Here is a 7,777-nt window from a genome sequence, read left to right as displayed (position 1 = left end):
AAAAAAAAAATCCCTGTGGGTGATTAATTTCATGTAATATTATTCACTGCCGTAATTCCCTCCTTGCTCTTCCCCTTCCTCAGAACCAAGAAATATTTGAATTCAATACAAGGATTCTTGCTACAGACTTATATTAAAAGGTTTAATTAACAGAAAATCCTGCATCAAATACAATCAAATACAGAGATTGTTCTCCATCAAGATCTCAGGGATTCCTGAGCAACCTCTGTCTATAGAGTCCATTCACTGTAATCAGAATCACTGACACATTGTCTTGCTGAGAAGCTGTGACAGACCTTGGTTTGCATTTGCTTTTTTTTTTTTTTTTAAATTTTACTTTAAGTTTTGGGATACAAGCGCAGAACGTGTAGGTTTGTTACATACATAGACGGGTACCATGGTGGTTTCCTGCACCTACCTACCCATCATCTAGGTTTTAAGCCCCTCATGCATTAGCTATTTGTCCTAATGCTCTTCTTCCCCTCACCGCCCACCCCCTGACTGGCCCTGGTGTGTGTTTTTCCCCTCCCTGTGTCCATGTTTTTCCACTGTTCAACCTCCACTTATGAGTGAGAACATGCAGTGTTTGGTTTTCTGTTTCTGTGTTAGTTTTCTGAAGATGATGGTTTCCAGCTTCATCCATGTCCCCGCAAAGGACATGATTTCAATCCTTTTTATGGCTGCATAGTATGGTATTCCATGGTGTATATGTGCCACATTTTCTTTATCCAGTCTATCACTGATGGGCATTTGGTTGGTTCTATGTCTTTGCTATTGTAAATAGTGGTGCAATAAACATACGTGTGCATGTGTCTTTATAGTAGAATGATTTATATTCCTTTAAGTATATACCCAGTAATGGGATTGCTGGGTCAAATGGTATTTCTGGTTCTAGATCCTTGAGGAATCGCCACACTGTTTTCCACAATGGTTGAACTAATTTACATTCTCACCAACAGTGTAAAAGTGTTCCTATTTCTCCACAGCCCCTCCAGCATCTATTGTTTCTTGACTTTTTAATAATTGCCATTCTGACTGGCATGAGATGGTATCTCATTGTGGTTTTGATTTGCATTTCTCTAATGATCAGTGATGTTGAGCTTTTTTTTGTATATTTGTTGGCCAGATAAATGTTGCAATCACTTTTATATTCAAGTTTCTAGGACTTTTTGGAACTCTCCTTCATGTAATGAATTTTGAAAGTAACCAAGACTTTCCCTTTAGCTCTTAGCCTATGGAATCATCTTCTCTACTCTCTAGAAGCCCTTGCTTAATTTCACTGAGTGTTATCTATTATTCACTTATCACCTTCTGGGAAGCCATTGAACAAGAAAAACCTGGAGAGTCATGAGAACTCTCTGCTGTTTCTTAGGGGGAGAGAACTTAAACTCTTTGCTAATGATCACCATCTTATTTCTACTATAATTTTCTTATCTTGGGCAGAATAATGTTTCCTCTGTACTGTATCTTCTAGTGGACTTACTACTACCACCTTTCTCATTCTTCCAATGTTTTTTTACAATATATCCCTGCATGACAGTCTCATTTTGGGAGATGTGTGAAACCATGCACAAATGGGAAGAAAACACCTAGCCCCAATAATAATAACCTGATGTTAGTGAAGAAAGAAAGTTATACAATCCAGTCAATGTTGAATATCAGCGGGGCACGAATGAATTGACCAACAACCAATCTCTGTTCTCAGCTTTCCTGGGGATATTTCTGTCTTTGCTGTTTTCATTGAATCCTCATTTGTTTTCTTCCCTTTCAGGCAGCCATTTTACTTCACTGGCCTAATATAATCAATTCTTAGTGTCTGTGGGTTCCATATCCCTGGATTCAATCAACTGGAGACAGAAAACATATAAAAACAAATAAATACATAAATAATGACAATATGGACTGGGCACGGTGGCTCACACCTGAAATCCCAACACTTTGGGAGGCCAAGGTGAGCGAATCACCTGAGGTCAGGAGTTCAAGACCAGCCTGGCCAACATGGTGAAACCCCATCTCTACAAAAATACAAAAATTAGCTGGGTGTGGTGGCAGATGCCTGTAACCCCAGCTACTCTGGAGGCTGAGGCAGGAGAATCGCTTGAATCTGGGAGGCAGAGGTTGAGTGAGCCAAGATCATGCCTTTGCACCCCAGCCTGAGTGACAGAGCGAGACTCCATCTCAAAAAAATAAGTATAAATAAGTAAATAAATAAAATAGGCCAGGTGTGGTGGCTCACACCTGTAATTCCAGCACTTTGGGAGGCCGAGGCAAGCCGATCATGAAGTCAGGAGTTTGAGACCAGCCTGACCAACGTAGTGAAACTCTGTCTCTACTAAAAATACAAAAATATTAGTTGGGCATGGTGGTGGGCACCTGTAATACCAGCTACTTGGGAGACTGAGGCAAGGAGAATCGCTGGAACCTGGGAGGCGGAGGTTGCAGTGAGCGGAGATCACGCCACTGCACTCCAGCCCAGGTGACAGTGTGAGACTCCATCTCAAAAAAATAAATAAAAATAAAATAAAACAATAATGACAACACAACAATAAAAACAATACTGAATAGCAACCATTTTCATAGGATTTACATTGTATTAGATATTATAATATAAATAATGTAGAGATAATGAAGCATATGGGAAGATGGACACAGGCAATATGCAAATACTATGCCATTTTCTGTAAGCGACTTGAGCATCCTTAGATGTTGGTCTCCAAAAGGGTCCTGGAACCAACTGCCTGTGGATACCAAGGGATAACTATATTTTTTGTTGAAAGAGAAGCCACTCAATGATTGTAGGGATAAAAGCCCACTTTCTTCCTGTCCCACTTTCTAACAAGGCACTTCCTTCAAGAGTACATTTCCTTCATCAGATTTAGTTTTATTATTTGAGAATATTCTTACATATATATGTGTGGTGTGTGGATGCATATGTGTGTGTACACATCTGCATATATAGGTATATGTGGATTATAGGTATAAAGGGGTATTAGTTCAGTGAATATAAGTACCACACCATCCTTACTAGTTTTGTGATTTTTAACAATTTACCATGCTGTGCCTCATTTTTTTAAATCTGTAAAACAAGAATAATGATAGTACGTCCCTCAGGATGGGATTGTGAAGATTCAATAAAACTTGTTAGAAAGTGCCTGATACATGGAAATACTCAATGAATCTTAGCTTAGCTATTATCATTGCCTAAAATTTCTTCTTTTACAATTTTACTAGGGCATGTACAACACAATCGTAGGTCCCAAAAGATCTCAATTCTAGATGCCAACACTATTTATGCTTACCTGTAATATGCACACTCCATTCATGTTACAACACCCAGGGGGTTAATTTTTTATTTTATCCCAACTCCATACGACCATTTATCTTGCCTTCTGCCCATTCCACACCTTCCTTGACTGTAGGAAATAAAGATCAATATTTAGAAAAATATAAAAGAAGGTAAAGGTCTCTGTAATTTCTCAAAGTTTGTGTTCAGTATATATTGATCCATGAGCCTAAAATAGATTTGAAAAGGATGAGGGACTTTGCCCCCTTTTCTGTGGTCTATTGTAAAGTGACTAATGTCAGGCAGAGAATGTGAGGAAGTAGAGGAAAACTAAAGCTCTTTGATACAGATTAATTTGAAATTGACAGGCAACTACCATAAAAATTCATCTAATTCTTAGAAAGTTGCACTGCCCAATTCCTTACCTGATTGGTACTCTACCTAAATAAGGATAAAACAAACAAGTTAAAGAAAAATGATATATTAACCATACCAGCAGCAGAATAAATCAGAACAAACCAGGAGAAAATGCATAAAGTTAAGACAATGTTAGAGTTAACATTTGTTCCATTCAATTTGGTTTGGTGTAGCTGGGATTAGCTATGTCTTTGTATTTTCAGTTCTTTTCAGATGAATTCTTTCTGTTAGAACTTATGTTCTTTCTATCACGTTTTGATCTTTTTCCTTTTCCATATTAAAAGACTTCTGGAAAACCAGAAATATAAATGTTGTTTATAAAAATTTTTCTTGTCCTGTTATTAATGAAAATTAAACAGCTATGCCTGAGATATCAATGTCCAACTAATCTCAATATTAAAAACTCAGTCATTGTGCAGTTTTAATTAAATTGATAGCTATCTTTAGTTCACACGATTTCATTCCAGAAAAGACAAAAATGTCAAAAGTGGATATTAAACATTAAGAAATCTTTTATTCTTAATATACTTAATACAGTATATATCAGTATGTAATTATCAAATATAGAAGGCTAATAATTTTTAAAAACCTTAGAACATAATGAATTCATTGTCAACGAAAACTCTCATGGAAATTTCTAAAGGCAAAGACTCAAAATATAATTGAATATTCTTTTTGAAATGAACAAAACTTCCATAATTATTCTATAGACTAGCGAGGTAAAATGTTTCCCTTGCCTTTCAAAAGTTTTTCTTACAGAAGTAAAGAACATGTAATCTATGGCTCTGAATCAAAACCTACAGACTTACTTATAGCCTTCCATTGCTTCTCTGATTAAAACAAAGTCAAAAGTAGTAGCATCACATGTTATTTAAAGTCAAATTGTGTGTGTGTGTTGGTGGAGTCATTATCCACTTTTGGGTTTCCCCCCATTTCCTAAATCCAATTCTTGGACATATAGCCAACAAGCTGCATGGCAAGCACATGGAAGAGACTCATTAAATATTTACATAAATGAATTGTTTTTCTTCAGTTCATTTTCTGAAAAACAGAATGGGTTCTTACTCTTTTTTCTTTTAAAATTGAATTTAGGGGGTTGGCCAAGATGGCCAAATAGGAACAGCTCCGGTCTGCAGCTCCCAGTGAAATCGACACAGAAGGCAAGTGATTTCTGCATTTCCAACTGAGATACCCAGTTCATCTCATTGGGACTGGTTGGACAGTGGGTACAGCCAGCCCACCCAGGGCGAGCCAAACCAGGGTGGGGCATCACCTCACCCGGGAAGCACAAGGAGTCAGGGATTTCATTTCCCTAGCCAAGGGAAGCCATGAGAAACTGTACCCAGAGGAATGGTGAACTCTGGCCCAGATACTGCACTTTTCCCAGGGCCTTCGCAATCGGCAGACCAGGCGATACCCTCCGGTGCCTGGCTCAGCCGGTCCCACCTCCATGGAACCCAGCAAGATAAGACCCACTGGCTTGAAATTCTAGCTGACAACACAGCAGCAGTCTGAGATAGACCTGGGATTCTCCAGCTTGGTGGGGGGAGGGGCATCTGCCATTGCTGAGACTTGAGTAAGTGGTTTTATCCTCACAGTGTAAGCAAAGCCTCTGGGAAATTCAAACTGGGCAGAGCCCCAGAGCCCACTGGAGCTCAGCAAGGCCGCTGTGGCCAGATTGCCAGATTTCTCCTCTCTGGGCAGGGCATCTCTGAAAAAAAGGTAGCAGACCAAGTCAGGGACTTAGATATAGAACCCCCATCTCGCTGGGACAGAGCATCTGGGGAAAGGGGCGGTTGTGGGTGCAACTTCAGCAGACTTGAACGTCCCTGCCTGACAGCTCTGAAGACAGCAGCGGACCTCCCAGCACAGCGGTCGAGCTCTGCTAAGGGTCAAACTGCCTCCTCAAGTGGGTCCCTGACCCCTGTGTATCCTGACTGGGAGACACCTCCCAGTAAGGGCCAACAGACACCTCATACAGGAGAGCTCTGGCTGGCATCTGACAGGTGCCCCTCTGGGACGAAGCTTCCAGAGGAAAGAACAGGCAGCAATCTTTGCTGTTCTGCAGCCTCTGCTGGTGATACCCAGGCAAACGGGGTCTGGAGTAGACCTCCAGCAAACTCCAGCAGACCTGCAGCAGACGGGCTTGACTGTTAGAAGGAAAACTAACAAACAGAAAAAAATAGCACATCCACTCAGAGACCCCATCCAAAGGTCACGAACACCAAAGACTAAAGGTAGGTAAAACCACAAAGATGGGGAGAAACCAGCACAAAAAAGCTGAACATTCCAAAAATCACAACGCCACTCCTCCTCCAAAGGATGACAGTTCCTCGCCAGCAAGGGAACAAAACTGGAAGGAGAATGAGTTTGACAAATTGACAGAAGTAGGCTTCAGAATGGGAATAATAATAAAGTCCTCTGAGCTAGAGGATCATGTTCTAACCCAATGCAAGGAAGCTAAGAACCTTGAAAAAAGGTTAGACAAATTGCTAACTAAAATAACCAGTTTAAAGAAGAATGTAAATGACCTGATGGAGCTGAAAAACACAGCACGAGAACTTCGTGAAGCATACACAAGTATCAATAGCTGAATCGATCAAGCAGAATAAAGGATATCAGAGATTGAAGATCAACTTAATGAAATAAAAACAAAAAAAGAAGACAAGATTAGAGAAAAAAAAGAATAAAAAGGAATGAACAAAGCCTCCAAGAAATATGGGACTATATGAAAAGACCAAATCTACATTTGATTGGTGTACTTGAAAGTGATGGGGAGAATGGAAACAAGTTGGAAATCACTCTTCAGGTGATTATCCAGGAGAACTTTCCCAACCTAGCAAGACAGGCCAACATTCAAATTCAGGAAATACAGAGAACACCACAAAGATACTCCTCGAGAAAAGCAACCCCAAGACAAATAATCGTCAGATTCACCAAGGTTGAAATGAAGGAAAAAATGTTAAGTGCAGCCAGAGAGGAAGGTCGGGTTACTCACAAATGGAAGCCCATCAGACTAAGAGCCGATCACTCTGCAGAAACCCTACAAGCCAGAAGAGAATGGCAGCCAATATTCAACATTCTTAAAGAAAAGAATTTTCAACCCAGACTGAGCTTCATAAGTGAAGGAGAAATAAAATCCTCTACAGACAAGCAAATACTGAGAGATGCTGTCACTATCAGACCTGCCTTACAAGAGCTCCTGAAGGGAGCCCTAAACATGAAAAGGAGCAACTGGTACCAGCCACTGCAAAAACATACCAAATTGTAAAGACCATCGACACCATGAAGAAACTACATCAACTAATGGGCAAAATAACCAGCTAGCAACATAATGACAGCATCAAATTCACACATAACAATATTAACCTTAAATGTAAATGGGCTAAATGCCCCAATTAAAAGACACAGACTGGCAAATTGGATAAAGAGTCAAGACCCATCAGTGTGCTAAATTCAGGAGACCCATCTCTTATGCAAAGACACACATAGACTCAAAACAAAGGGATGGAGGAATATTTACCAAGCAATGGAAAGCAAAATAAAGCAGGATATGCAATCCTAATCTCTAATAAAATAGATTTTAAACCAACAAAGATCAAAACAGACAAAGAAGGGTATTACATAATGGTAAGGGATCGATGCATCAAGAAGAGTTAACCATCCTAAATATATATGCACCCATTACAGGAGCACCCAGATTTATAAAGCAAGTCTTTAGAGAGCTACAAAGAGACTTAGACTCCCACACAATAATATTGGGAGACTTTAACACCCCACTGTCAACATTAGACAGATCAACAAGACAGAAAATTAACAAAGATATTCAGGACTTGAACTCAGCTCTGGACCAAGCAGACCTAAAAGACATCTGCAGAACTCTCCACCCCAAATCAATAGAATATAGGTTCTTCTCAGCACCTTATTGCACTTATTCTAAAATTGAAAGTAAAATTGGAAGTAAAACACTCCTCAGCAAATGCAAAAGAATGGAAATCATAACAGTCTCTCAGACCACAGTGCAATGAAATTAGAACTCATGATTAAGAAACTCACTCAAAACCGCACAATTACATG

This window comes from Pongo pygmaeus, chromosome 5 (assembly GCF_028885625.2).
Source record: "Pongo pygmaeus isolate AG05252 chromosome 5, NHGRI_mPonPyg2-v2.0_pri, whole genome shotgun sequence".
NCBI classification, from domain to species: Eukaryota; Metazoa; Chordata; class Mammalia; order Primates; family Hominidae; genus Pongo; species Pongo pygmaeus.
Note: the sequence above shows the minus strand (reverse complement) of the source record.